Source organism: Piliocolobus tephrosceles, chromosome 4 (assembly GCF_002776525.5).
Source record: "Piliocolobus tephrosceles isolate RC106 chromosome 4, ASM277652v3, whole genome shotgun sequence".
In the NCBI taxonomy this organism is placed as follows: domain Eukaryota; kingdom Metazoa; phylum Chordata; class Mammalia; order Primates; family Cercopithecidae; genus Piliocolobus; species Piliocolobus tephrosceles.
In genome coordinates this window covers 164,657,244-164,684,620 of record NC_045437.1, presented here as the reverse complement: position 1 = coordinate 164,684,620, position 27,377 = coordinate 164,657,244, and the positions used below count along the sequence as shown (strand labels likewise).

Below are 27,377 nucleotides of genomic sequence, written 5' to 3'. Positions count from 1 at the left end.
TATGCTATCTCTATAATGTAGACAGCAACAAAACCCACACATAATTTCAGTTTTCTTTCCTTATAGAGTAAGTAAAAATCTAGGGTTATATAAAGTTTTCACTTATCTTCCTCTTTTTTCAACTTAAATATGAAAGCTGCTTGGAAATTTGTAAAACTATTGAGCTTTTCAATCTCAGAAAATAATGAAGGAAATTTGGCAAGCATTTTTATTGTACAGATTTAACATTTATTGCCTCTATTCCTTGTCATAAAAATTTGGCTATAAAAGGAACTAAACTTACTTACATGGAATTGAAGACTTTCCCTTCCTTTTTTTTTTTTTTTTTTTTTTTTCTTTTTTTTTCAACAATTCTCCATCTAAATGGAAAATTCACACAGGGTACAGACTAATGAATATGCATAAGTCTTCATGCATTGATATACATATGATTTCTCATCTATAAAGAGCGATTTGGAAGACTTGTTATCTGACCAGAAAAGCCTGTAGTAAGTTGAGATAAAGGATGCTGACTCCAATCCCCTCAGCCTTTGCAATTGCTTTATATTCTAATCACTGCACTAAGCATCTGTCCCCGGCAGGCAGCTTGTTCAATCTAGCAGATAACGAATGCAGCCCAATGGTGGCTGCGCTGGCCCTTCCCCACGCACGCGAGGAGCTAGTGTTCCATTCCTCTGATTACACAGGCAGCGGGAAAGCACTCTCAGAGCTGTAATTGCCTCCGTTATGAAACATCTTCACCTGTTAGCCAAAGCTAAGTTGAATCACAGCAGAAATTATTAACAGTGGCTGTTTTCAAGCCAGCTTAATTTGAGCTGATGCTGCTGTTCACTTAACCCAGATGAATAGGTGTGCAGGAGGAGAGTCTAAGCAGAGATGACACCCCAATGAATATTTGCTCGCAGCCCTGCTGTGGGGAGCTGGCTTGCACAACAACAGACAATTGTTAAAAAGCTAAGGGGGACTGGGGCTTTGGACAGGACTGGCTCCTCTGCAGGTACCTCTGTTCTCGTGAGAACTTCCTGACTAATGGCTGCTTTTAACAGCTAAATCATTTTTTCAATTAGTTTCCACAAATGTTGGCAAACACAAGCTGTTTTTGGGGGGTGTGCACAATGGTGCGAGAAACACTACCCTGCTTCCAGACTGGCCAGAAACACTCTGTTTCAGAGAGCTGAACAGGCATTAAAATTTAATGGTCTGCTTTCATTTTCTCCGCAGTGTGCTTCAAGATGATTATAAATTACAGCATTCTGCTTACTTTTGACGGAATAAGTCATGTATCAGCACTTGATTTAGAAGCTATGTGTGCTTGACATATGAAACACATCTTGCAGATGTGATTTATCACAGAGCTCTTTTTTTTTGTTTGTTTTGTTTCAGGACAAAATAGCTGAACAGGAGGCTTGCCATTGTGACGGTGACCGCCATCCCCACAGTGGGGGTATGGCTGTAGCTTCAGTAGATTGAATCTTAAGAGTCTGAAAAATCTGAATATATCTCTGTTTTTCAAGTTGAGGAATTCTTTTGTTTTTCAAAGCTCAACGTGATTCCAAAAGATCTCACTCTTTTTATTTTAAATAAACTTTGCTGGAAAAGATGAGCAAGGCATGACTAAATATGGAAATTTTCTCCCAATGTTGGATGGGGTGTCACAGAGCAAGACATCCTCCTGTAATGCCAGGGCAATTCGGGAAGCTGCTGGCTTGTAGGGCCTCTGATGCAATATGACTGGCCCAGGAGGCAGGTTGAGAGCAGATGGGGGATTTGTCATTTGGATGGGTATGAGACTAGAGGGATGGTCTATAAAGGCAATGCCTGATTCTGCTGTCAGCTGGTATATTTCTTTGCCTCTGAGGTTATATCTGCTGGTGATCTGAGCTGCAACATGACCAATCCATTCATTTCAACATCTCTTTAGCAACAGCTCTGATGTCTGCCGCCAAAATAGTTGTGTGAGGACCCACACTGATCATGAAATGATTTAACCAAACAATTCGCTGGGCCATGCTTTATTTACCAAATCTGAGTAATAACTGTAACAAAGCCGCAGAAATCCTAAATATTATTTCAAAATCACATTTCCCGTAGAAAGTGTAACTTGGAAGTACATTCCCCTGGTCTCCTATTGCATCTTTATAAAACCAAATTCATATTTCGCCTTACCTCTTCTGTGTAGCTTTATCAGCATCTCCTGTTAGTTATTCATGGCCTCTTCTCTTTGGACAGTCTATTCCAGTACTTGTGACGATGTACCGTAATTATCTGTGATCTTTCTTCCTCCCACTATATTATTCTGTAAGACCTAACTCTTAATCTTCTTCCTCTCCTCAGTCCCTGGTATACAGCCTGACACAAAATAGGCTCTCAATAACATTTTTAGGTGAATTAATGTTGAATGAATACATAAATGAATGATTATTTCAGTCAAAGAAATATGTGAGAGTATATAGCAGGCCTGGTAATAGTCCCTTAACATCTCTTTCTCCTTTTCATATGGGAAAAGAGATCTCGGTTTTTAGCTGGGCACATGGTTTCCTGGAATTAAGACTTTCTCAGCCTCACCTGCAGCTAGGCATGATTATTTTCTAGAATGGGTCAATGAGATGTAGGTGGAAGTGGTATGGTAATTTAGGCAATATTCTTGAGCACAGTTGTACAGAGGCTGTAATGGCTGCAGCTCTAGCAGTCAGTTTATACTCCAGGGTGTTCTTGGGATTGAAAGCCCTGTACTGCAGAACAACAGGATAGACGGAATTGGGGGTTCTGATACCACAGAGAGCACACTAACCCTGGCCTGATTACTTACAGATTTCCTGAATGTGAGAGGAGAAAAATAAAAACAAAAAAACAAAAAAAACAAAAAAAAGTCACCCTCATACAATGTGTGAACTGAAGTCCTTTCTATGATTTACCATTAGGACCAGCTACGTAATTTGTAGGGTTTGGTGCAAAATAAAAATGAGATATCCTTTGTTCAAACATGATTAACAATCCCAAGACAGCAGCAGCAGAGATTAAAGCAAGTGCATAGAACCCTGTGTGATGAAGCTGACCTTGCTTACAAGGCCTGATATTACTTGATTCCTGCCAAAACTTCTTGAAACTCACTTTGTATCAATGCCATCATCAATTACTAAATTTTAGCCCCAGAGGCCTTTTTTCCTGGAAAAATTAAACTCTTTCCTGCCACAGGACATCTGGACTTGGCTTTTCTAAGTTAAGAATACTCTGTGACAGGTAATTGCAGTGCTCATGATTCTTGTGCTGGCTGCTTCTCCATCTTTATGAAACAAGCCAACGTAACCTCTATAGGAGAGTCTTTTTTAGCACCTCTTCACTTGAGGTATTGTAGTGCCTTCTTGTTTCTTCTGTGGTACACCTCTACTGATTTCTTATTATATTGCTTTCTTTTAGAAATTACTAGAATGTAAGCTTCTGAAGGGCAGATGCTGTTTGTATTTTATTCATTGATATATTACTCATATAGTACACTGCTTACTTAGAACATAGTAGGAGCTCACTGAGTATCCGACATGTGGTAAATGAGGACAACTTCAAGAATTTGGGCATTTAACCTGAATCATTTGGGTTCAAGGGTAGATTTCTCTTTTTCTTTTTTCTTTTTTTTTTTTGAGATAGAGTCTTACTCTGTCACCCAGGCTGGGGTGCAGTGGCACGATCATGGCTCACTGCAACCTTCACCTCCACCTCCTGGGTTCAAGCGATTCTCCTGCCTCAGCCTCCCAAGTAGCTGGGACTACAGGCATGCACCACCATGCCTGGCTAATTTTTGTATTTTTAGTAGAGATAAGGTTTCACTATATTGGCCAGGCTGGTCTTGAACTCCTAACCTCATGATCTACCCGCCTCGGCCTCTCAAAGTGCTGAGATTACTGGCATGAGCCACTGTGCCCGGCCAGATTTCTTGAGCTTTCTCAAAAACACTTTTGCCTGATTTTACCAATTTATTCTATAAACACTTGATTTTCTATATTTGGTTATGTGGAATTAGCCATGCAAAGATAAAACTCACTTGGGTAAATATTTCCCAGAGTTGTTAGATGTGTGAAAAAGGAGGAATCTTCTCTCTGCTGGACATCTGTTTATATTGTAATTCATACACACATGCCACCCTTAGAATCAAAACTACGAACTTCCTTCTCCTACAGCTTACTGTCTACATCAACATGTCTACATTTAGTATTCCTTATTTTCATTAGCATGACTTTACTATTCCAGGAGATTCTTGCCTAGGCAAGTAACTTGATTGTTCATTACTGGAACTCCCTGAAATATCCATCAACCCTTCGTTAGAAAACATCAACAGGGAGTTGTTTCCATAGATTCTTTGAATCCTTTGCCTCACTTCCGTTCCACCAAGCCTAAACTGATATATATTACAATCCTTACCCAATCCTAATCAAGTGCTTGTGTTGGAAGAACCACTTCACACCAAACTTTTGAGGCAGGAAAGTAGGGTCTGGAGGCAGGGAACATAACGCCAATTCACACTTCAGCTACGAGAGGAAATATTCTCTCTATAGGGCATAGGCCAAGTAAATAACTGTGTAACTTTACTGCATCCTCTCCATTTACACAAGGCATACAGAAGTAACCATGGAATCCTCTAGAGGGTATTTAAACTCCCCAAAATTCTGCAACAGGGCCCTTGAGCCCTTATGCTCAGCCCACTCCCACACTGTGGAGTGTACTTCATTTCAATAAATCCTTCATTCCTTCCTTGCTTTATGCCTTTTGTCCAATTCTTTATTCAAGATGCAAAGAACCTGGACACCCTCCACCAGTGACACTTTCAATGCTCAATAAATTTTGACTTTGCCTTCCCATCCCCAAGGGGCTATGTAGTGGGAGGTAGATATAATCTGTATCAGGTGGTGTTCTCCATTGCTATGGTGAGTGACACAATGAGTTTCGTCTTCTCAACAGGTTGTGTTGCTGATATTTGGGGAGCCAGTGTTCAATAATTTTAATACTTAAAAAATGTGTGAGTGTATAAATTTGATTATTCAGAATAATAGTTGCAATATATTAAGAGAAAAAAATAATGAACCCTATCTCTCGGGAGAAGCACTTTTCCTTACAGGCACGTCCAGGTCAAAAGTTTACATAAATTGTGGTACATAATGATACTCACATAAATCAGAGAGTATACAAGCATATTTCTATGCGGGCACTGCTCAGTAGGGCAGACACTAGACATATGTGACTATTAAGCACTTGCTATGTAACTAGTCCAAATTGAGGTGTGCTGTAAGTGTAAGATATATCCCAGATTCAGTGACTTAGTATAAGAAAATAATGTAAAATATCGAATTAAAAATCTTTATATTGATTATATGTTTAAACGTATTATTTTGCTTACATTATAATATTTTAGACATGGATTTTGGATATAATATATATGGATTAAACATACTATATTATATATAACATATTATTAAAGTTAACTTTACCCATCTCTTTGCATTTTAAAAAAACAAAGGTTTTAATTAATGACATACATGGCTTGCATTATATTTCTATTGAGGAACATTGTTCTCTTTACTTAAATAAGATCAAAAACAAAAATAAAACCCCCAAACCTTGGCAAATTGCACTGTCAATAGGGAGGACATGATATATACATTTCTCCCTTGTGATGTCTTTCTTCACTAACATTTTTTAAAAGATCCAAACTAACATAACCATACACAATATTTTTAAGATGTAAAACATCATTGGTAAGTGGGCACTCTTAATGTACTTGAAAGCATCAAAGATAATGACCCTTAAAAGTTGAGAAACATCTAGAAGTCGTTTTGCTTATGACTAAACTTTTAGAAAAAATGTTTCCACATTTGGCTTAGCAAGAGACATTTCAACAAACAGGAAAAGCACGGAGGCCCAAGTGTTAATCTGTGTTTGTGGTAAATGGCGTGATAGATCTGAGACTGCAAAGTGTAATTCAATGGTAGTAAGAGGTAGATATAATCTGTAATTTTTTTCTACAACTGGTTCTTTCTTTTTATCCTGAAGAATGATGACAGCTATTGTGCTTAATACGACAGAAGAGGGGTATCCGTATTTTCACCTCCCATCTGTCGTATTGTTTGCTTAGAGATACTTTAAACTTGTAGTGTTAGAATATAAGGGGTGGTATACCATTTCTCCTTGAAAGACACTTTTGATGAGAACAAGACAAAGGTGAGATAATCTCAGGCCACTGACTCAAGCTAAAAACAGGAACAAGGCAGGGACTGGGACAAAGGTTCCTGACCTGAGGTGAAAGAAGAGAGAGAAGCTTGTTAGGACAAGGGGTGAATAAATAAAATGTCCCAGTGCCCTGGGAGGAGGCCACTTTATTCTTCACCATCGAGGACAAGAAAATTCCATTTCATTGTCATTCAGTCTTCTGAAACACGAGACCCAAGCATAAATGCAGAGGGCCTCCTTTCTGATCAGGCGATTGAGATGTTTGTTTTCACTGCAATGTGAGTTGTGTCCTCCTTTGAGTCCCTTGTCCTTTGAAGTTGTTTACATGTTTGACAAATTTGACAGAAGTTTCTAATGTTTAAGTTCTCATACATTGATAATGGAATGTTAACAAACTGCAATTTCAAAAATACGTCTTTATTTTTGAGCTTCTCTCACGTACAATTTTCCTGATGTTTTAAGCAGAGAAATAGAAAATGTTTTGACAACTATCTGATCTTTGACAGACCTGACAAAAACAAGCAATGGGGAAAGGATTCCCTATTGAATAGATGGTGTTGGGAAAACTGGCTAGCCATATGCAGAAAACTGAAACTGGACTCTTTCCTTACACCTTGTACAAAAATTAACTCATGATGGATTAAAGACTTAAACGTAAGACCTAAAACCATAAAAACCCTAGAAGAAAACCTAGGCAATACCATTCAGGACATAGGCATGGGCAAAGATTTCATGACTAAAATACCAAAAGCAATGTCAACAAAAGCCAAACTTGGAAAATGGGATCTAATTAAACTAAAGAGCTTCTGCACAGCAAAAGAAACTATCATCAGAGTGAACAGGCAACCTAAAGAATGGGAGACAATTTTTGCAATCTATCCATCTGACGAAAGGCTAATATCCAGAATCTACAAGGAACTTAAACAAATTTACAAGAAAAAATCAACCCCATCAAAATGTGGACCAAGGATATGAACAGACACTTCTCAAAGGAAGACATTTGTGTGGCCAACAAACATATGGAAAAAAGCTCATCATCAGTGGTCATTAGAAAAATGCAAATCAAAACCACAATGAGATACCATCTCATGTCAGTTACAAAGGCAATCATTAAAAAGTCAGGAAACAACAGATGCTGGAGAGGATGTTGAGAAATACAAACGCTTTTACACTGTTGGCGGGAGTGTAAATTAGTTCAACCATTGTGGAACACAGTGTGGTGATTCCTCAAGGATCTAGAACCAGAAATAGCATTTGACCCAGCAATACCATTACTGGGTATATACTCAAGGATTATAAATCATTCTATTCTAAAGACACATGCACACGTATGTTTACTTCAGCACTCTTCACAATAGCAAAGATTTGGAACCAACCCAAATGCCCATCAATGATAGACTGGATGAAGAAACTGTGGCACATATACACCATGGAATACTATGCAGCCATAAAAAAGGATGAGTTCATGTCCTTTGCAGGGACATAGATGAAACTGGAAACCATCATTCTCAGCAAACTAACACAGGAACAGAAAACAAAACACTGCATGTTTTCACTCATAAATGGGAGTTGAATGATGAGAACACACGGACACAGGGAGGGGAACATCACACACTGGGTCCTGTTGCGGGGTGGGGAGCTAAGGGAAGGATAGCATTAGTAGAAATACCTAATGTAGATGAACGGGTTGATGGGTGCAGCAAACCACCATGGCACGTGAATACCTATATAACAAACCTGCACATTCTGCACATGTATCTCAGAACATGAAGTATAATTTTTTTTAAAAAAAGGAAATGTTTTCAGGCAAGATGATATGGTAACTTTGAACTCTGACTCTTCAGCTCTGCTGTTTTGGCAGCATAATAACTCTTTCCTTGAGGAAACTTCCAGCCCTGTTTTCCTGGCATACAGAATCAATAAAAGAATGCTTTAGTATTTTATAAGAACATGATTTTCCCAGTTTCTTTCAAGGAAGAAGAAACACTGGAAATCATTCAGAAAATCTTGTTCTTTTGAGTTTTCTTGGCAACTTAAGTATGTAGCATAGAAAGCTAGGAGAAAATTGAAATACAAATAAAACCCGAAGTAATGACTACTTAAATACCATGACATGAATCTCTAGTTGGCCCTTGTTATAAAAGATAAATAGCTGTTACTTCCTAATTCTGATTGTTTTGCTGAGAATATCTATTATACATAGTCACCATGGACCCATGCTTTCGATATGCATCTCTCTCTTCAGTGATTTTCTTAGGCGTACGAATTGTGTGTACAGCCAAGGAAGTGTTTGGGCTTATTTCAAAGGAGGGAAGACTAAGACTAGGGTTATGTGCCAAAACCAAACAACTACTTTTATGGAAACATAAATTTAAAAACTATTACTGTAACTGGTGGTGGAAATTAGAAATTTTTGTTCTCAATTGTGTGGTTAATCCCTTGTCTAGATGACTATTTTGGTGCTTTCTTCAGAAGAAAGAAAAAATGTGTTTCCCCTTGTGCTACATTTATGTTTTATCTCTGTGTCCTATTGCTATCTAGGGATCTTGACTTATCTGAGATTACAAAGGAGAGAGACCTCAGTTGGTGGTACAGGGAAAAATGGTATTTAGACTTTAAATATAAATCCTCTATATTATTAATATTTTACATCAGTGAACTCACTGTAGGTTTTAACTGTAAAAAAAATTACAAGTGATTTAAAAAACCAAAAACCAAAACAAAACAAAACTAGACCAAAATGGGTGTAAATACAAAAGGAATTTATTGATCTGAGTAACTGAAAAGCTCTGTTTGTCTCAGCAGGTGAGTTTTGATACAGCAGCTCAGAAGTTGTCACTGAAGACCTTCCATGGTCCTTCCAGGTCAGGGAATTGCTGCTGACATTCTCACACCAAAATTTCCATCTTAGGATAGAGGTGCATCCTAAGGAAAGACCTTTTAGGATGGTTCCCCAGGAAAATTGGTCTTTGTTCCAGTGTTATGGACTGAGATATGTGCCCCCAAGTTCATATGTTGAAGTCCTATCCCCCAGCAACTTAGAATGTGACTATACTTGGTAACAGAGTCTTTAAAAAGGTCATCAAGTTTAAATGAAGTCATTGGGGAGGACCCTAACCCAGTAGGATTGGTATTCTTTTAACAAGAGGATTTTGGTACACACAGCCACACAGAGGGAAGACCATGTGGAGACAGGAAGACACTCATCTACAAGCCAAGAAAAGAGGCCTCGATAAAAAAGAAAAAAAAAAAAAAACCTATTCCTATCTCGGGATCTCGACTTGCCAACACCTTGTTCTCAGACTTCTAGCCTCTAGAACTGTAAGAAAACAAATATCTGTATATGCTACCCAGTTTGTGGCACTTTGTTATGGCAGCCTAGCAAATGAGTACACCCAGCATTCATAACAAAAGCTTCAAGGGTCACTTCGACAGGACCTGCTTAGGTTATGCACTACCCTAAGTACTGTGACCAACAGCTTGGAATAGCTGCATAACTGGCTTCAGTCACTCTGGGCTTGCCCCTGAATCTGAGGAGGAGGGGGATTTTGTCCCTACCTAAACAACAGGGCTGAAACTCAGGGAAGGGGTTCTCTTAAAGCAAGCTATGGAAATAGAGGCACCCTACAAGTCTCTACAGCATATACAAACACTGAGAATGCAGCTCCCCACATGGTGTTCTATAGAAGCTCATGCCGATGTGCCTGTTATGGAGAATTCTCCTGTGGTCCCTGGAGGTTTCTGTGCAGTCCGTTGGTTAACTCCCCTGAATGGAAGTTCTGCTCTTAAAACTGGGAGATATTTTCAAGTATAACCTGTCCTCCAATATATGTCTTCCATTAATCATAGTGTACTTTAATCCAGGTGTTTTGGGCCTTCCTTCAATAGCCTGGGGTTACAGCCTAAGACCAATTGTGAAACAGGACTCAGCAATTTACTGCATCCACGCTGCTGGCAAGAGCCAGCTGTGAGGATTTTACCGAAGGGTTGTGTGAGAAAATGGAGAGCAGATATTGCTTACTGTACAGTAAACAATTTAATAAGACTCTTTATTGAGGATAACTGGGCCTCTGTTCCTTTCTGACCTCCCCGTTCACTTTGCTGGCACACTTCTGCTTTAGGGCTCTGCCCTTCTTGCTCCTGTTTAGAGGCTGTTCCTGGGATATCCATAAGATGAGCTCCCTACTTCCATCAGGTCCCCGTTCCAATGCCATCTTATCTGTGATGCCATCTTATCTGTGAGGCCTTCTTTGACCACAGCACTCTGCCTCTCTCTTCCTTACTTAATTTTCCTGCATTGTACTTGTTGCCTCTGATACCCTATTTATGTACTTGGTTATAGGTTTGTCATCTACCTCTTGACCCCCAGTACGTGTGGAAGTGAGAAGTGTTGTCATATTTCCTGCCATATCCTTTGTCATTTAAAATGGTAAACAGAAGCCACATAATAAATTTTTGTTAAAAGAATGCCTTTCTTTTTTCACCTAAGTTTCTTTTCAGCAGTCCTTAGATCTCCTTCTGTTGACCCCCTCATGTTAAAAGATACACACATATATGTGTGTATTCACCTATGCATATATAAACAGACATGCATATGTGCATGTTTGTATATGTTCAGACACACACACATTTCCTGGGACAATATTAAAGCCATCTCTTCAGTCTGTCCTGACTCCTCATCTCGCTTGCCTGTTGTTAGGCAGCAAAGCCATGTGATCTTTCCAGGCCCACTCCAGAACTGCCACGTGGGACTCAGCGAGGCCCTGGCTCCCCGAGTGAATGGCATCTACATAGGAATCCAATGTTTTCCTCGTGCCTTCTTCAGTTACTGATCAAAGAGAAGTCATAGCAATCAAATCACCATATTGGGGTCTTTTTTTTTTTTTTTTCCTGGCAGAATATGTGTCATTTGAGATGCCTTTTACACTTTGAATGCATTTTCTTTTCGAACCTTTCAAAAAGATATAGTACATTTTCTGTTGTCTTTTGTAGGACCCAGTTTTTCTTTACATGGCCTGAGTGTCTTATGCAATCTGATCCCTGTCCATCCCAACAGGGATCACTGGTGTTATAGCTGATCTCTGAACACTGAGCTGAACACTCAGTGAGCAGATATAACATCAGTAGCTCCTGCCACATTCCCCTTCATGCTCTTATTTTCACCATCCCTATTGACTTCTTTCTTCTTCAAATGCACTGTGTGCCTTCCATCTCAGAGTAGGTCAGAAGGTTTGAAGGTGCGACTGGACATTTATTTTTGCATTTGTGCCTAAAGTCTAAATCCTTGAGCTGCCCCTCACAGTACCAATTTTCCTCTACCTCTAAGATATGACAAGGGGCTGATGCAGAATTAACTCCTTGAAACTCATTTGGAGTTCATTTGCTAGAGAAAGAAGCAGCAAAACCCATAAATGTTATGACATTCTTTTGGTATTCAGGCCAGATTCTCTGTCAGTATATATCCTGTTTATGTAAGCCAGGAAATTGGAATAAGCGTGAGGAGTGTGTAGCATGGTTTTCCTCATTGAGTTTTTTGAGAACTGGACGGTCTTGATTCTACCTGTTACTATACCACCATAAATAGCCACCGTCATGGAAGAATAAAGCCAGCATTAGACTTACTAGTATCTACAAGGGTCCTGTTTCACATTTCTTGGATTTCAAAGGCGGCTCAGCACTTTTGCTGTATCAACTTACTCAGTAGCCCAGGCTGCAGCTGTGCCTTTTGTGCTAGCAGGGGAACCAGGGTCAATAGCGCCGAGGAGATTCCTCCAGGCACACAGGCCTTCTTCTCATGTGCAGTTCACTTTGACTGGAAGACTCACCTTCTCCTATTAACCCTTGCAGAGTCTTCTGAACTTATAAAGGCAGCAATCCTGTTTATCTTATTTACAACTTTTCTCTCCAGTGGCCAGCATAACACCTTGTACATTGTAGGGATATCATATTGTTCCCTAAATTAATGAATGAATTAAATGTAAAGCTAAATTTATCCAATGAATAAAATTGGTACTACAGAGAAAATTTGATGCATGGCTTCATAGGGTTTATGTACCTGTAAAACAGCTAACCCCTGAAGTCAGATATCTTGGCACAAGTCAGAGAAGATATGCAAATATTTCCCCTTGGAATAAACCAGTGTTATAACAAGTAATAACATTAGAAATGATAAATACTAAAACAACAGCTATTTCTGTAACCTGTATCATTTGCTAGTACTTTAATAAAAAATTTCCAACTTATCATAGGCCAGGTATTATTCTATCTAGGTATCATTATATCTGATTTTTCTGCCGAAGACCCAGGGATCATTAAGAATCTTGCTAAAGTTCACGTGGCTGATTGGGTGCCTAAGTTGGGATTTAAGCAAACTGTACTCCTCCTAGTTTACAGGCAAGAACTAGTGTTGATATTTCTGACAGGCCAAGGTAATTGATTTGGCCGCTCCAATGCCTGTGCTGGGATCTATAAAACCCTGAAGAGCAAGCCGACACGATAAAACAGATGGCCCTGTGACCCGAAATCTCAGAAGTGCTGATGTGGCCAGAGCAGAGGCTGCTTTGGGCTACAGTTACAAGGGAGAAGAGAAAGACCTAAGAGAAGCTGGGACAAGGTTTGTGGGGACAGTTTGGACAGTTTTTCTCACCAAGAATGTCTATTTTCTGGGAATGGCTGGATAATACACAATGGCTTTGGAAGCCTTTGTCATGACCTGGGGTAGAGAGGATAATGAGAGAGTTTTCTACTGACATGTCAGATGACATGCTGGCTTTCTAAATTAATGAATCAATTTCTTAACTTTCCTCTCACCTTTTTTTTTTCTTCTTTTACCTTGATTAGGTTTTATTTCTGATCTCATTTGTGGTGGCTCTGGGGTCAACTGTTCGAAGAAGCCCGTAGGGAAAACCCGTCCTTTGGTTTAGGTACCTAAAACTTGGGTTATAGAAGAGGAAGAATTTTTTCAGAGTTACTAGGCAGCCTTCTGCTCATCTTGCCCCGCTACCTCCCCAGATTCCAATATGACTCAAAAGCAGGATCAAAGCTACAGAGTAAGGACCAGTCTTCACTTCTGGTAAACAAAAGAGGCTACAGTGAATTAAGAGGTTAGGAGCCATGGAGACCTGGAGCTGCTCAGGAAACAAACTGAGATAAGTTAAGGCAGCTGGACCTGGTCACTCAACTCCACAAGCTTAGACTTTGAAGTTATATTCGTTCATTCATTCATTTATGTGTCAAATGTATAGTAGAGGAGGAAAAAATGAACACTCAATGAGAAGAGACAGGGAATAGAGATCATAATAGGTTTAGGGTGGAAGAGAAAAATAGAGCAGTAGCTTATGGGGCACATGGGGTAACAGGAAACGTTTTCCATTTATTTGGTATAGTTAGGCTGAGGACAATAAGTAAGTGGAGAGACTGAGGAGTCAGGAGTGACTGACAGAATAATGCCCAGAAAGTGTGTTAGGATTCCATCTTTGCATGGAGGTGCTGGATTTGACAAACCATAGCATGCTTCTTTCTTTGAGATGGAGAGAGGAGATGCTGTAATCTGTTTACCTCATTTAGGAATTCCTTCTCCGGAAGACCCAAAGTATGTTTCTTTTTTTTTTTTTTTTTGAGACGGAGTCTCGCTCTGCCGCCCAGGCTGGAGTGCAGTGGCTGGATCTCAGCTGACTGCAAGCTCCGCCTCCCGGGTTCACGCCATTCTTCTGCCTCAGCCTCCCCAGTAGCCAAAGTATGTTTCTTATTAAATCATGGACAACATGATCGATTAATTAATTAATCATTAATAAATAAATAATTGACCTCAGATAAAGTCATGGATTACTTGTAGAATGTTTGTCATGTAATAGGTAAATTATAAATTATTTACTCTTTCAACAGGTTTACTTTGTATTAAGATTTTGAAGTACAAAGCAGAGTAAGACCTCACCTTTATCCTCAATGGACTAGCATTATATTAAGAGTAACAAGGATATAAACAGATCTTTATAAGTATTTTTAATGCAATGATCAAGGTACTCGGAGGCGGTGTCACCCAGTAGTGGCATACGTATTCATGTATGTATTGGGGTATGCATGTTAATAGCAGAAAAGGTGCCTTGGAAGCAATGCATGAGGTGAACATAGTTTAAATTGTATAACATGCTTTAAAAATTAACGTGTATATTTATTATAGAAAATATTTTTAAAAGAAATTAAAATGAGTACATTTTCTCCATCATATAGCATCACCGAAGGAAAGACTACTACTGGATTTAAGCCAAACTTTTATTCTTGTGTGTGTGTGTGACTTTGACACTGGACAAATTTTATCGCATCTCTGGGTATCAGTTTCCTCATCTGAAAAATGAAGCGGTTGGTCTCCAGGGCTGCTTCTAGGTATGACAGTCTGAGTCTTTGATCTAAGAACAAATTAATATAGCACTGAGAGCATAAGTGATTTCTAATTGCTAAAGTGTGACAATTTAAAATAAGAAGCCAAAATGGTCTCCATAATTAGCTCTGACACATGCCCCCTCTATGACAAAGGTCAGCCATTTTAATTTCCTGTCTTGCTTGCTCTATCCCCCAAAAGGGGGATAACATTTCTGATACCTGCCTTTTTTTCATGAATCTCTTGTCCAGATTAATAAGGACCTTACTTCTCTGAAGGAAATAGCTCACATATTGAAAGTATATTAATTCCTTTAGGCCATTAGGGCATCATTTGCTTAATTTGATTCCAAGTGACAGCCATGAACCCCATTTTCTTTGGTAAGCTTGTGGCTTCAGCTTGTAAAACAGAAAAACTTTTTAGAAGAAAGAGGATCAATGTTCATAGAGTCTCCTTAATATCTGCTGATTATTTTTTTTTCCCAGGTAGTATTTTCTTTAAAATGTTATCATGCTGTTACTTAAATAAGCATTTATGGGGTGTTTGTTTTTTCCTTATCTACCAGTGACAGCTATATCACAGGCTGAAAAAGCTATGGATTTTTACAAAAGTTAAGTCTCATAAGGACTGATTCACACTCATTTGAGTATGCAGGATGCTACTTTCAACCTTAGGATTTTTGCCTTAGGAGATACACATGACTCAAAAACCTTCATTAGCAACCTCTTCTTTTTACTAGCAAAAAGTCAGAAATTGGGCCCTGTAGGTTAGTTATGTTACTTAGAATTGTGTTCTTTGCTGAATGGGTTCAAGTCGAAGAGCAACAATTTATTGCAAACGACCTGCAAGGCCTTGTGTTAGGGGATGTAAAGATTCTCTGAAAAGGTCTACAATTTAGCAGGATAGAAATCTGCAGCATCCTTCTAATTCTGATAAGTGTCTTGATAGCAGTACAAAGAGCTGTGGGAATTCAGAGCAGAGGCAGAAATAATGGAGAAATACCAGCCTTTAGTGGGCCGTCACCCAGCCAAAATAAAGCATTCCCATTAGAGTATGAAGGGGGAAAAAGCCTCATGGCCTTTTCTTCCACTGGTTGAAAGAAGGAGACCTTAGCCATTGGCAGAATGATGTGCCTGTAGCTAACTTCCCAAATAATGTCCTAGAGACAAACTATTATTACTGGAGTTAACTGCAGACTGAGGCACTGACACATCTGCACTCTCTTCCTTTCAATAGTTTCTCCATTTTGTGCCCAGTTCAGGATTGCAAGAGGAGAAATATAATTTCCAGGCACTTTCACATTAGATTGTAGAGCCTTGCATGGAAAACAGCAATTTCCTTTTCCTTCCCTTTTCTCTTCCTTCATATGTCAGTCTCTTGTTGAGGAACTGAAGACTGGTAGGAGAATGGATAATTGAAGAATTGAACCATTTGAAGTCTTAGAAGGCTTTTAGGATGATTTTCATTTGTTCTTTCTGCTTTTTCAAATGATTGACAAAACAAAAATAAAAATAGTTGAAAAATTGTTGAGAAATAGGGCAAGTATGCTATATGTCAGATAACATCAAATGATTTTCCAAAGAAATTCTACCTATTTGCAAGCCCAATTGTATAGTATGATTCCTAGTCTATATCCTTGCCAATATTTGATAATATCTGACTTTTAAATTTTTGCTAATCTGGTATGTGTAAAATGTTTTCTTTGTATAAATTTAATTTGTATTTTTCTTATTATAAGTGAAATTGAGCATCTTTAACGTGTCTTTTTCTCTCCTATTAAGTGCCTATTTATTATTTCTTCTACTAAGTGTGTTTCTTTTCTAATTGTTTTCTTTTTTTACCGAAGAGGAGGAGTTATTTCTATATTGTTGATTTGAATTTTTTGTGTGTGTTATTTGTGCTGTTAACTTTCTTCTCTAAACTTGTGGTTTGCCTTTTCATTTTCTATATAATATATTTTGATAAACTGGAATTTTTAATCTTAATAAAATTAAATTCATCAATCTTGTTCTTTATGTGTTGGGCTTATTGTATCTTGTTTGAAAGAACTTTCTTATCTGGAAATCATAAAAATATTCTATATTGTCTTCTAATATGTTTATAGTTTTACTTTTTGCACATAAGTCTTTAATATCCTTTGAAATTGATTATTGTACATGGTAGACACAGGGCCCAATTTTTTAGTTTTCTATAACGATGAAATTAAGTATTGAAAGTCAGTAATTTAGTTCCTCACTGGTCTGCTGTGCCAGTTCTGACATGAATTAAGTTTCTGTATAAATGTGGATATTGTTTAAATTGGCCTTCTCAGATATCACCAAAAGAGGAGACAAAGTTGAGTTTATTGCATAGTGTGTTAAAAGAGAACATAACTTCACAAAACACTGGCAACATCCTAGAGTGGGGAAAGAAAGGTCAAAATCTATTGAGAATTGGAAGTGCGATTAAGACTTGCCTTTTACTGTGAGGACTTGCTTAGTATTAGGTAGGAATCATGACACTTGAGGACTGGTGGGAAAAATAAAGAGGGGATTTTGAGGTCAGGAATTCAAAGCATCTCAGCGTATAAACTGCTGACGTTTTCCATGGAAGAGTTGTTGAGTCCTTTGGAGCGTTCCTGTGATAAACAATAAAACCATTTGCTTTGACAGGACAGTCACGGAACAGTAAAGAAATGCAGGAAAATAGTGAAATAGCACAGTCATATTCATATTGGCAATCAGGTGTGGTTTCAGTTCTCAGTGTCCAGGCACAGTGTGAAAGTAAAAGGTTTTGGTTCTCAACATATTTCTGGACTGTCTATTCTGTTGGATTGGTCATTTTTTTTTTTTTTTCCAATTCCTGCTCTGATATAATCCTTTCTTAATTAATAGCATTCTAGTAGGTCAGAATATCTTGTAAAATAAGGGCCTCCCATCTCGTTTCCTTTGATGAGTTTCTTGGCTATTCTTGGCTCTTTCCGTATCAATTTTAAATTAGCTTCCCAAGTTCCTTATACATAGACACATGCACACACACAAAACTTGTCAGAATTTGATTATGATTTTAGTGAGTTATCAGTAAATTGTGCCAGAAATGGCTTATAATATTTAGTCTTCTAATCAATGAACATGGTATATCTCTCCATTTGTATATTTGACTCTTAATTTCCTTCACTAAAATCCTAGAAATTACCACAAAGGACTTACACGTTTTTTTGTTATGTTTGTCTTAGCCACTTTATTGACGTTTTAGATGTTATTTTAATGTTACTCATTAAAATTATCTATTTTAAACATTTATTTCTGGTATATAAAAATACAATTAATTTCAGTTACTGATTTTTGGACCTAGCAATTTAATGTACTTTCCCAATTAATTCGAATAATTTCCTTGTATATTCTTTCCTATTTTTTCATGTGAACACTCATATTGTCTATGACTAATGCCAGTTTTTTTTTTTCTTCCATCCCTGTTTTTATGCCTTTTATTTATTATTCTTGCTTTGCAATGCTGGATAGGATCCATATTGAATAGAAATGTATTTCTTTTTTTTTGTTTGTTTGAAAGTAAGGTGAGTGCAGCGTTTTATCATTAAGTAAGATGTTTATAGATTTTTCTATAGATGCTTTTTAATAAATTAGGAGAGTTTTCCATTATTCTTGGTTTGCTTAGGGGTTTTTTTTCAATCATGACTGCAAGTAAAATGGTATCAAATATTTTTCCTTTTTCTCTCGGTAATTATGATTTATAATGTAATCAATTATTTTTCTAATATTAAATTAATATGTACTTCTATCTAAATCCAATGCAGCTGTGTTGTGTTATATTCTCATTTTTTGCTGAATTTGGTAGCTAGTATTTTGTGATTTTCTTTGTTCTTTCTTTCTTTCTTTTTCTTTTTGAGATAGTCTTGCTCTGTCACTTAGGCTGGAGTGTAGTTTCGCAATCTCGGCTCACTGCAACTTCCACCTCTTGGATTGAAGCAATTCTCATGCCTCGGCCTCCTGATTAATTGAGACTATAGGTGCACGCCACCATTCCTGGCTAATTTTTGTATTTTTAGTAGAGAGGGGCTTTCGCTGTGTTGTCCAGGCTGGTCTTGAACTCCTGAGTTCAAGCAATTTGTCCACCACAGCCTCCCAAACTGCTGGAGTTACAGGCATGAGCTGCCTCACCTGGCCTTTGTATTTAGATATTTACTCTCATCTAGTATCCCTCATGTTCCCTGGCTCACTGTAGCATACCCTGCTTTTTCCAACAAGCCAGGCTTATAGGGCATACTATTGAAATTTATTTGTCAGCACAATTGCCAGTTACTTCATGTCACAGAATTTAGGGTTTATTTCAAAAGTTAACACTACAAATATGACATCTACATATGCTGAGTGTTTAAGATATAACCTTGCATTTTTCACTAAGATTTTATAAAAATTGCATAAGTCAATAAGTAGAAATAATAAATGCAAATGGTATTATATTATGATCATTGTAAAGAAAAACTTTACATCTCTCTATGGATTGCTTGGAATTCTATTTGACTGCTAATTGGGTATTGTTAACTATATATATTCAGTATATAAGTGGCTATTACTTAGAGACAAGTACTATAAATTATTTTATTCCTCCTTCTAGAAAATGAACACTGAAAATTATATGTCTCATATTCTTTAATTTAGAAACAGAAAATCATAAGCTCACAAGCTCTGAGTAAACTCTAGCTCTCAAAAATCATGCTGTAGCCAGAGACTATAGGTCTTTAGTTAGTGGGTAGCAAATAATCTGGACAGGATAAGAAACTGTTGATTCAGAGGTGATGATGAGAGTAGGATCTGAACCATGGAGCCACTTAGAGCCAGACAGACAAAGATGAAGCAGGGATTCTTTTAGGTATATTACAAATATCTAGGAGAAGGTTCCTTCATAAAGATTTACAGCTTTTATCGTAAAATCCCAGGGCTAGGTATATTGAATTTACTTGTCTATAAGGTGCCTGAATTTTCACATTACTTGGGTAGTATTAAAACTCTTTGTATCTGTTTTTTCTTTTGGGTATGCTCTAGTAATTATCTCTAACAGAACTATTTCTGTAACAAAAAATTATGTCAAATGGAAATTAAACATCTAACTTGTCAAAGAAGAATTCTTAAGGGAAATTAGGAATATCTTGAGGACAAATGAAAATGAAAACAACACACCAAAATTTATGGGATGCAACAAAACTAGTACCAAAAGTGAGGTTTATAGTGATAAATGCGTATGTTGAAAAAAGAAAAGATCTCAGATCAGCCACCTAACTTTACACTCCAAAAGACAGAAAAATATCAACAAATTAAACCCAAAATTAACAGAAGAAAGGAAATAAAAAAGATTAAAGCAGAAAAAAATGAAGTAGAGAATGGAAAAGCACTAGATAACATTAAAAAAAACCTAAGACTTTTTTTTTTTTTAAATTGACCAAACTGACAAATCCTTGGCTAGATTAATAAAAAAGAGAAAAGATTCATATAACAAAAATTAGAAAGGGAAGAGGAGACATTATAACTGAAGCCCTAAAAATAAAATGGATCACAAGAAACTACTATAAACAGATATATACTAACAAATTGGATAAGCTAAAAAAAAAAGATTAATTTATAGAAACATACAATTTTACCAAGTCTGAATCATGAAGAAATAAAAATCTAAACAGACCTATAACTAATAAGGAGATTGGATCAGTAATCGGAAACCTCCCAACAAAGAAAGACTCAGCATCAGAGGACTTTGCTACAGAATTCCACCAAACATTTAAAAAAGAATTAACACCAATCCTTTCCAAACCCTTCCAAGAAATAGAACACTTCTGAATTCATTTTAGGCCAGTATTCCTCCAATACCAAAATCAGACAAAGATACTACAAGAAAGGAAAACTACAGACCAGTATCTCCGTGATGGATATTAATGCAAAAATCCTCAACAAAATACTGGCAAACTGAATTCAACAACACATTAAAAGGATTATACACCATGGTCTAATGGAATTTATTACTGAAATACAAGGGTGGTTTCACAGATGAAAATAAATCAGTGTAATGCACTACGTTAACAGAATGAAAGACAAAATTATGTGATTATCTCAATTGATGCAGAAAAAGCATTTGACAAAATTAACATCCACTCATGATGAAAACAGTTAACAAACTGGGAATGAAAGGAAATTACCTAAAGATAATAAAGGCCATATGTGAAAATCCCACAGCTAACGTCATGCTCAATGGTAAAAAAAAAAAAAAAAAAAAAAAACTTAGAGGTGCACTTACCTCTAAGTTCAGGAACAAGACAAAAATGCCTACTCTCACCACTTCTATTCAATATAGTATTGGAAGCCTTCACCAGAGCAATTGGGCAGGAAAAAGAAATGGAAGAAATCCAAACTAGAAAGGAAGAAGTAAAATGATCTCTGTTCATAGAAGACATGATTTTATATGCAGAGAACCCTAAAGATTTCCCTAAGAAACCTGTTAGAATAAACTAGTTCAGTAAAGTTGTGGAATACAAAATCAATATGCAAAAATCAGTTGTGTTTCTACATATCCACAATGAACAAAATGAAAAGCAAACTAGGTAAACAACCCCATTTACAAACATCAAAAAGAATGAAATACTTAGGAATATACTTAGCCAACGGGGAAGAAAGCATGTACTCTGAAAAGTATGAAACATTGCAGAAATAAATAATACCCAAATAAATGAAAATTATATCTTGTTTCCATGAATTGGAAGACTTAATATTGCTTAAATGTCCATACTACCCAAAGTGATTTGCAGACTTAATGCAATCCCTATCAAAATCCTAATTACTTTTTTTTTTTGTAGGAATAAAGAAAACTGTCCTGAAATTTTAATGGAATTGCAAAGGACCACAAGTAGATGAAACAATATTGTGAAAGACAAACAAAGGGGGAAGCCTCAAATTTTCTGATTTCAAAACATATTATAAGGTCACAGTAATTAAAACAGTATGATACTGGTATAAAGACAGAGGTACAGACCAAGGGAACGTAATAGATAGCCTAGATATAAACCCTCACATTTATCATCAAATTATCTTCAAAAGGGTACACAGTGAGGAAACTATAATTGGGAAAACTGGATATCCACCTACAAAAAATAAAATCAGGCCCTTAACTATGCACTATATGCAAACATTACCTAAAATGAATTAGAGACCTAAACATGAGACATGAAACTACAAAACTCCTGGAAAAAAATACAGATGAAATGCTTCTAATGTTGGATTTGGCAATGGTTTTTTTCATATCACACCAAAAGCCCAGGTAACAAAAGTAAAAATAGACAAATGAGACTACATCAAACTTAAAAACTTCTGTGCATAATAAGAAACAGTAAACAGAGTGAAAGAAAGCAACAGAATGAAGGAAAATATTTGCAAACTGCACATCTGATATGATATGAAGTTAATATTCAGCATATGTAAAGAATTCCTACAACTCAACAACTACAACCGAAAACAATCCAATTAAAAATGGGCAAAGGACTTCAATAGACATTTCTCCAAAGAAGGTCTACAAATGGACAACAGCATGTGAAAAGATACTCATCACTAATCATCAGGAAAACATAAATTAAAACCACAATGAAATATCACCTCATATTCATTAGGATGGCCACTATAAAAAAAAAGAGAGAGAAGGCTGGGCATGGTGGCTCACGTTTGTAATCTCAGCACTTTGGGAGGCCGAGGTGGGTGGATCACGAGGTCAGGAGTTCAAGAGCAGCCTGGCCAAGATGGTGAAACCTCATCTCTACTAAAAATACCAAAAAATTAGCTGGGCATGGTGGTGGGTGCCTGTAATACCAGCCACTAAACCTGAAAATTGTTGGTGAGGATATGGAGAAAGTGAAAACCTTATACACTCGTAGTGGGCATGTAAAATGGTGCAGCCACTATGGAAAATATTATTGAAGTCCCTCAAAATATTAAAAACAGAATTACTATATTATTTAGAAATCCTTCTGGGCATTTATCCAAAAGAATTGAAAACAGTATACTAAAGAGATGTTTGCACATTCATGCAGCATTATTCATAAGAGAGGTGGCATAAGCAAGCCAGATGTATACTGACAGATGAATGGATAAAGAAAATGTGGTATACACATACAATGAGATATTATTCAACCTTAATAAAGGGCATCCTGTCATATATTATAACATAAATGAACTTTAAGGATATTATGTTACACAAAATAAGCTGGTCACAAAATGACAAATACTATATGATTCTACTTACATGAGGTATCTATAGTTGTCAAACTCTTAGAAACAGAAAGTTGAACGGTGGTTGCCAGTGGTGGGGGGAGGCAGAAAATGGACGTTGTTCAATATGGTTTCAGTTTTGCAAGATGGAAAAAAAAATACATGAATGTGCATTTAATTTGGCAATTATAAACCTTTGTGGGAACTGCCCACAGCGTCTAGCACAGTGGCTTGCACAAATTTGTTTAGGTAATGTTTATTAGACCAAATTATATTTATTGGCCAAGGTGGAAGAAGTTATTTATGAATTTATAGACTATGGCAGTGTTTCTCAGAATTTTAAAATGCACCGCCTTCTTTCATCAAGTACAAAAGCTCTCATCTTATTTGTCATGTTATTTGTGATTTCAAAATAAATTATACAGCATGATTAAAAATGTATACAATAGCAATTTTTGAATATATCTTGTCACACTGAGCATATGTCCATCCCTCATTGATTTCTGCAGCGCTTCCCTAGTTAGTATGTTTCCAAGCTTGGAATTGCTGCTGGAATCTAAAACAGAGATGGCAAATAAAGGCACATATGCTTGTCACTGTCCCCTTTTTAAATACATGACAGAAATGAATCATTACTTTCTTTTCCACTGCACCCGGACATAGCATCTGAACTCCTCTCAGTACAACCCACATGGCAGCCACACTGATGGATTGGTGTTAGTATGCAAGATGAGGTCAACTTTCCATCCTTGGCTTTGGGTGTAATTTTCAGGTGGTTGAATTTATGTATAAGGGTCTGTGGATCAAAATAATGTGCACGCTGATGTTGCACATGGAACAACTGGAAAGAACTCTGAATGCAGGAGCAGCTCATCTAGCTGTGCCCATTCTGAGTACTCAAAAGTCTACCTAGTTCGAACATCTACATATAATAACATGAATATCTGTCCCTTCAAAACATCTTTAAAAGATGATGAAATTATATTTGGAGAATAACTGAATATATACTTTACAATGCAAACTCTATTATTTACCATAAATATAATACATTTATGTGAACTCTATAATTTACCATACATAATATATGGTATATATGGTATGTATGGTATTACGGTATATATGGTTTCATATATAATGTATATACGGTATTATGGTATATATGATATATGTGGTGATATATATAATATACTATATTTAATATATGGAATATTATTTAACTTTAGTAAAGGACATTCTGTCATGTTATGATATGATGTTATAACATGAATGAATATAATATATGTAATATACCATATGTAATATATGGTATACATAGGGTAAATTATATATATATATATATATAAATTTGAAGACTATGCAATAGATTATGCTATCTACCTCTGTTCTCTTCCAGTGTGGGACTAGAGTTACTGAATCTGCTGAAATGCTCTTGGGGCACATTCCATGTTCATGTTCTCCACAATGCTAGTATGTTACAAGACAAGTATACTAGGCATCTTATTGGGGAGCTCAAGAGTTTATTGTTTTTGTTTATTTTTGCTATGTAGAAATGCTTCCATCTTTTGCATCAGCTTTTCTCATTTCTGTGGTCTGGCAATACAAACTCATTGAGGTGGATATGTATGTGTGCATGAATGTGTGTCTTTGTGTGTGGTGAGGAGTTAAGAATATGCCACCCCAAAATATGCTGCCCTGGCATATTAGCTACTTCGAGTTAAAGGCACTTGGAAAACAGCAGCTACAAGATTACTCTGATCTTCCTTTTGTTTCTGAAAAGCAAGGGATAAAATTCCCATGTGAAGGATGTCCTCCATGTACCGTAAGGAAAGTATCATTCCCATCATCAAGGATGGGAAACTGGGACCAAGGGAAATCTACACAAACAAACCTTGTTAAACTAACCCTCATCCCCCTCATCACTTCTCTATCTAATTAACTACCTTAGCCCAACCCCCTCTGCCTTGTCACATTTTTGTAATTCACTGCTATTTGTCCAACTCAGTATGTAAGTATTCAATTCTAACCGCATCTTTGGGTCTTCATTTCCTCGTGAAGGCTCCTATGCTACATAAAACTTATACTAAATAAATCCATATCTTTTTCTTCTGTTGATTGATCTATCTTATTTCAATTTAATTCTCAGGCCCAGCCAAAAGACCCTAGGAGGGTAGAGGTAAAATGTTGCCTCCGCTACATCATGTATGTGTTTCCCTTTCTTGGAGTTTTAGTTGAAAACTAGTTCTTCCACTTGTGCAGTTTCAGTTTACTTTTTGCATATTATCTTGAAACATTCTACCAGAAGAAGGAGTTCTGTTGGTTTCATTTTTATAATGGTCATGCCCAATGCCAAGTTGGATACATAGAGAGTGCCTTATTATGAAGGTGATAGTTTTCAGGTATTAAGTGCAGACTTTACCCTTCACATACATGTGCAGGTCATCGGCTGTCATCTCTAAGGTGGAGAACCTCAGGAAGGAACGATGAGTTGTGTATCTTAGAGGGTGAGATACTGGGCTTCAGGGCTCCAGGCATACCAAACATTCCCATGACCCAAGTATTGCATGATGTCACAAAGCTGCCAGGCTTTGTGGGACAATTTGGGCTTGAACACTGTTCATTCAGCAGTAACCAGTACGAATGAATGACTGAAAGAGTTTCTGACTATTTCACATGACCCTAGGGGCCAAAGAGTCAAAAATACAGAAAATCAACTCAATTTGATAGTGCATTAAGTTGTCCTTCCAAATTCTGCACCTAGCATGTTTATACTTCCCTAGAAAGAAAAAAAAAATGACTCCCACCTTCAGGCTCTAAGGTCTGAGGAGGAAACATATACCTCTCCTAAGGGACTATTCACTTATTCCTCTACCCACCCCCACCTCCCACCCCAGCAAGGTTATTCTGAAAGTAGACTACAGGGAGGCCCTTTTAACCTGATTGGAACTCTCACCTTGGCAGCCCGCTCTCAGACAGCCTGCTGAATGGCTTCTCATAAACCCAACAAAGTGTTAAATACCGCGATAAAAACCTTCCATCTTCCCTATCCAGCCGGGGTTGAGCTGGTGCTACTGAAGTGGACCCATCTGTGTCTGTGTCCGTTTGATGAGGAAGGTGCAGTTGATTCATCCTCAGTGCCTTCTGTCATCAGCTCCTCTTAATGGGAGAAGTTGTGAGTAGTTTGGAGGCAAGTCAGACTAAGCTTCGAACAGAGCAGGCCATTCAGCCTTGACCTTGTCATGCCAGCAGCTCTTTAAATGGGTTATATTTGTGTGTGCTTTTTGAGTCTGAATATCCTGGGTCAGTGCCCTCTGTGCCAATTTCTAACCTCAGAATAAATGTAGACCTATTTTCTGGGGACTATTTAAGAACTTAGCTTGCCATATGAACTTGATTTTAGTAAGCTCAAAAGCCTGGATATTCAGTCCTAGTGACTAAAGCCCTGATGTTTGACAATGTCAACACTCTCAAAAGCTGGACTCCTCAGGTGTTCTGAAATTCATGACCTTTTTTTGGCCTCATGTATCTGACACTGATGTGTCACATTTCAGAAGTGTGTCATAACCAGGATTCACATGCATATTTTCTAGGGACTGAAGTTTCATGCCTTGGAAACAACTTCAGTTTTTGGTGGGAAGTTATTTTTATCAAAGGAAGAACAAACTTTTTATAGCCTATCCTGGTATGGTAGCCTGCCTTTGGTGACAGAATCAGAATCTGGGCAACAAGAAATGTTCTTATACTTTAGACTCTGCAAAATAAATTACTGGATACTACCCTATCCTTTCCATGAAAAGGATCAGTGTTTGTAGAAACCCAGAGTTTGGGATATGTTTTTAATATTTTCTCTTCAGTGTCTTTTTTTGGTAGAGATCCTTAAGCTAGGTTGATTGGGGTGGGTATTATCTACTAAGAATCTTATTAGCAAATACCTATAATATTGTATTTATTCTTTTATTCATACTTTTTATTACCATCCCATATTCAACCCCTTAGTAGTTTGAAAGTGCTGATATTACTCTTTCAAACTCAGTACTTCACCAAGTCACCGCACTCCCTCAATCAACACACTATTCTCCTGGAGGATCATAGCTATTTTTCCATTGTTTTGAAACATAGGTCCCAGTTTTAGGCATTTCATAGGTCTTAGGTGACATAGTATATCAGCAATCCTGGATGAGAGCTACACTTGTGGATATACATTTGTAGCCACATCTTAAACATTCAAGAAATGTTGCTATTCTTTATCTTCTTCAAGTAAACGCAAGTCAGATTCAGCAAAGAACCCCAACCCCCATTCCCTACCCATTCCTGGCAGACCATGAAGGTCAGGCAAGTTGATGCCAATCACAATTGGGACTCTAAGTCACTTCTGTGAGTTAAATTAATCTGTTCCAATTTTATGAGTTAAATTAGTCTGCAGCAGAATTTTTTCAACCTTGACACATTAGGCTGAATAATTCTTTATTGTGAGAGCATCCTGTGCATCGTAGAATGCTTAGTAGCATCTTTGGCCTCTACCTGCTAAATGCCAGTAGAGATTCCCT

General features: G+C 37.3%; 1 pseudogene; it reads left to right on the top strand.

Annotated features, from left to right (window-relative positions):
- The first annotated feature begins 619 nt into the window (after nt 1-619).
- LOC111530784 overlaps nt 620-27,377 on the top strand; it is a 70,458-nt pseudogene continuing 43,700 nt past the window's right edge.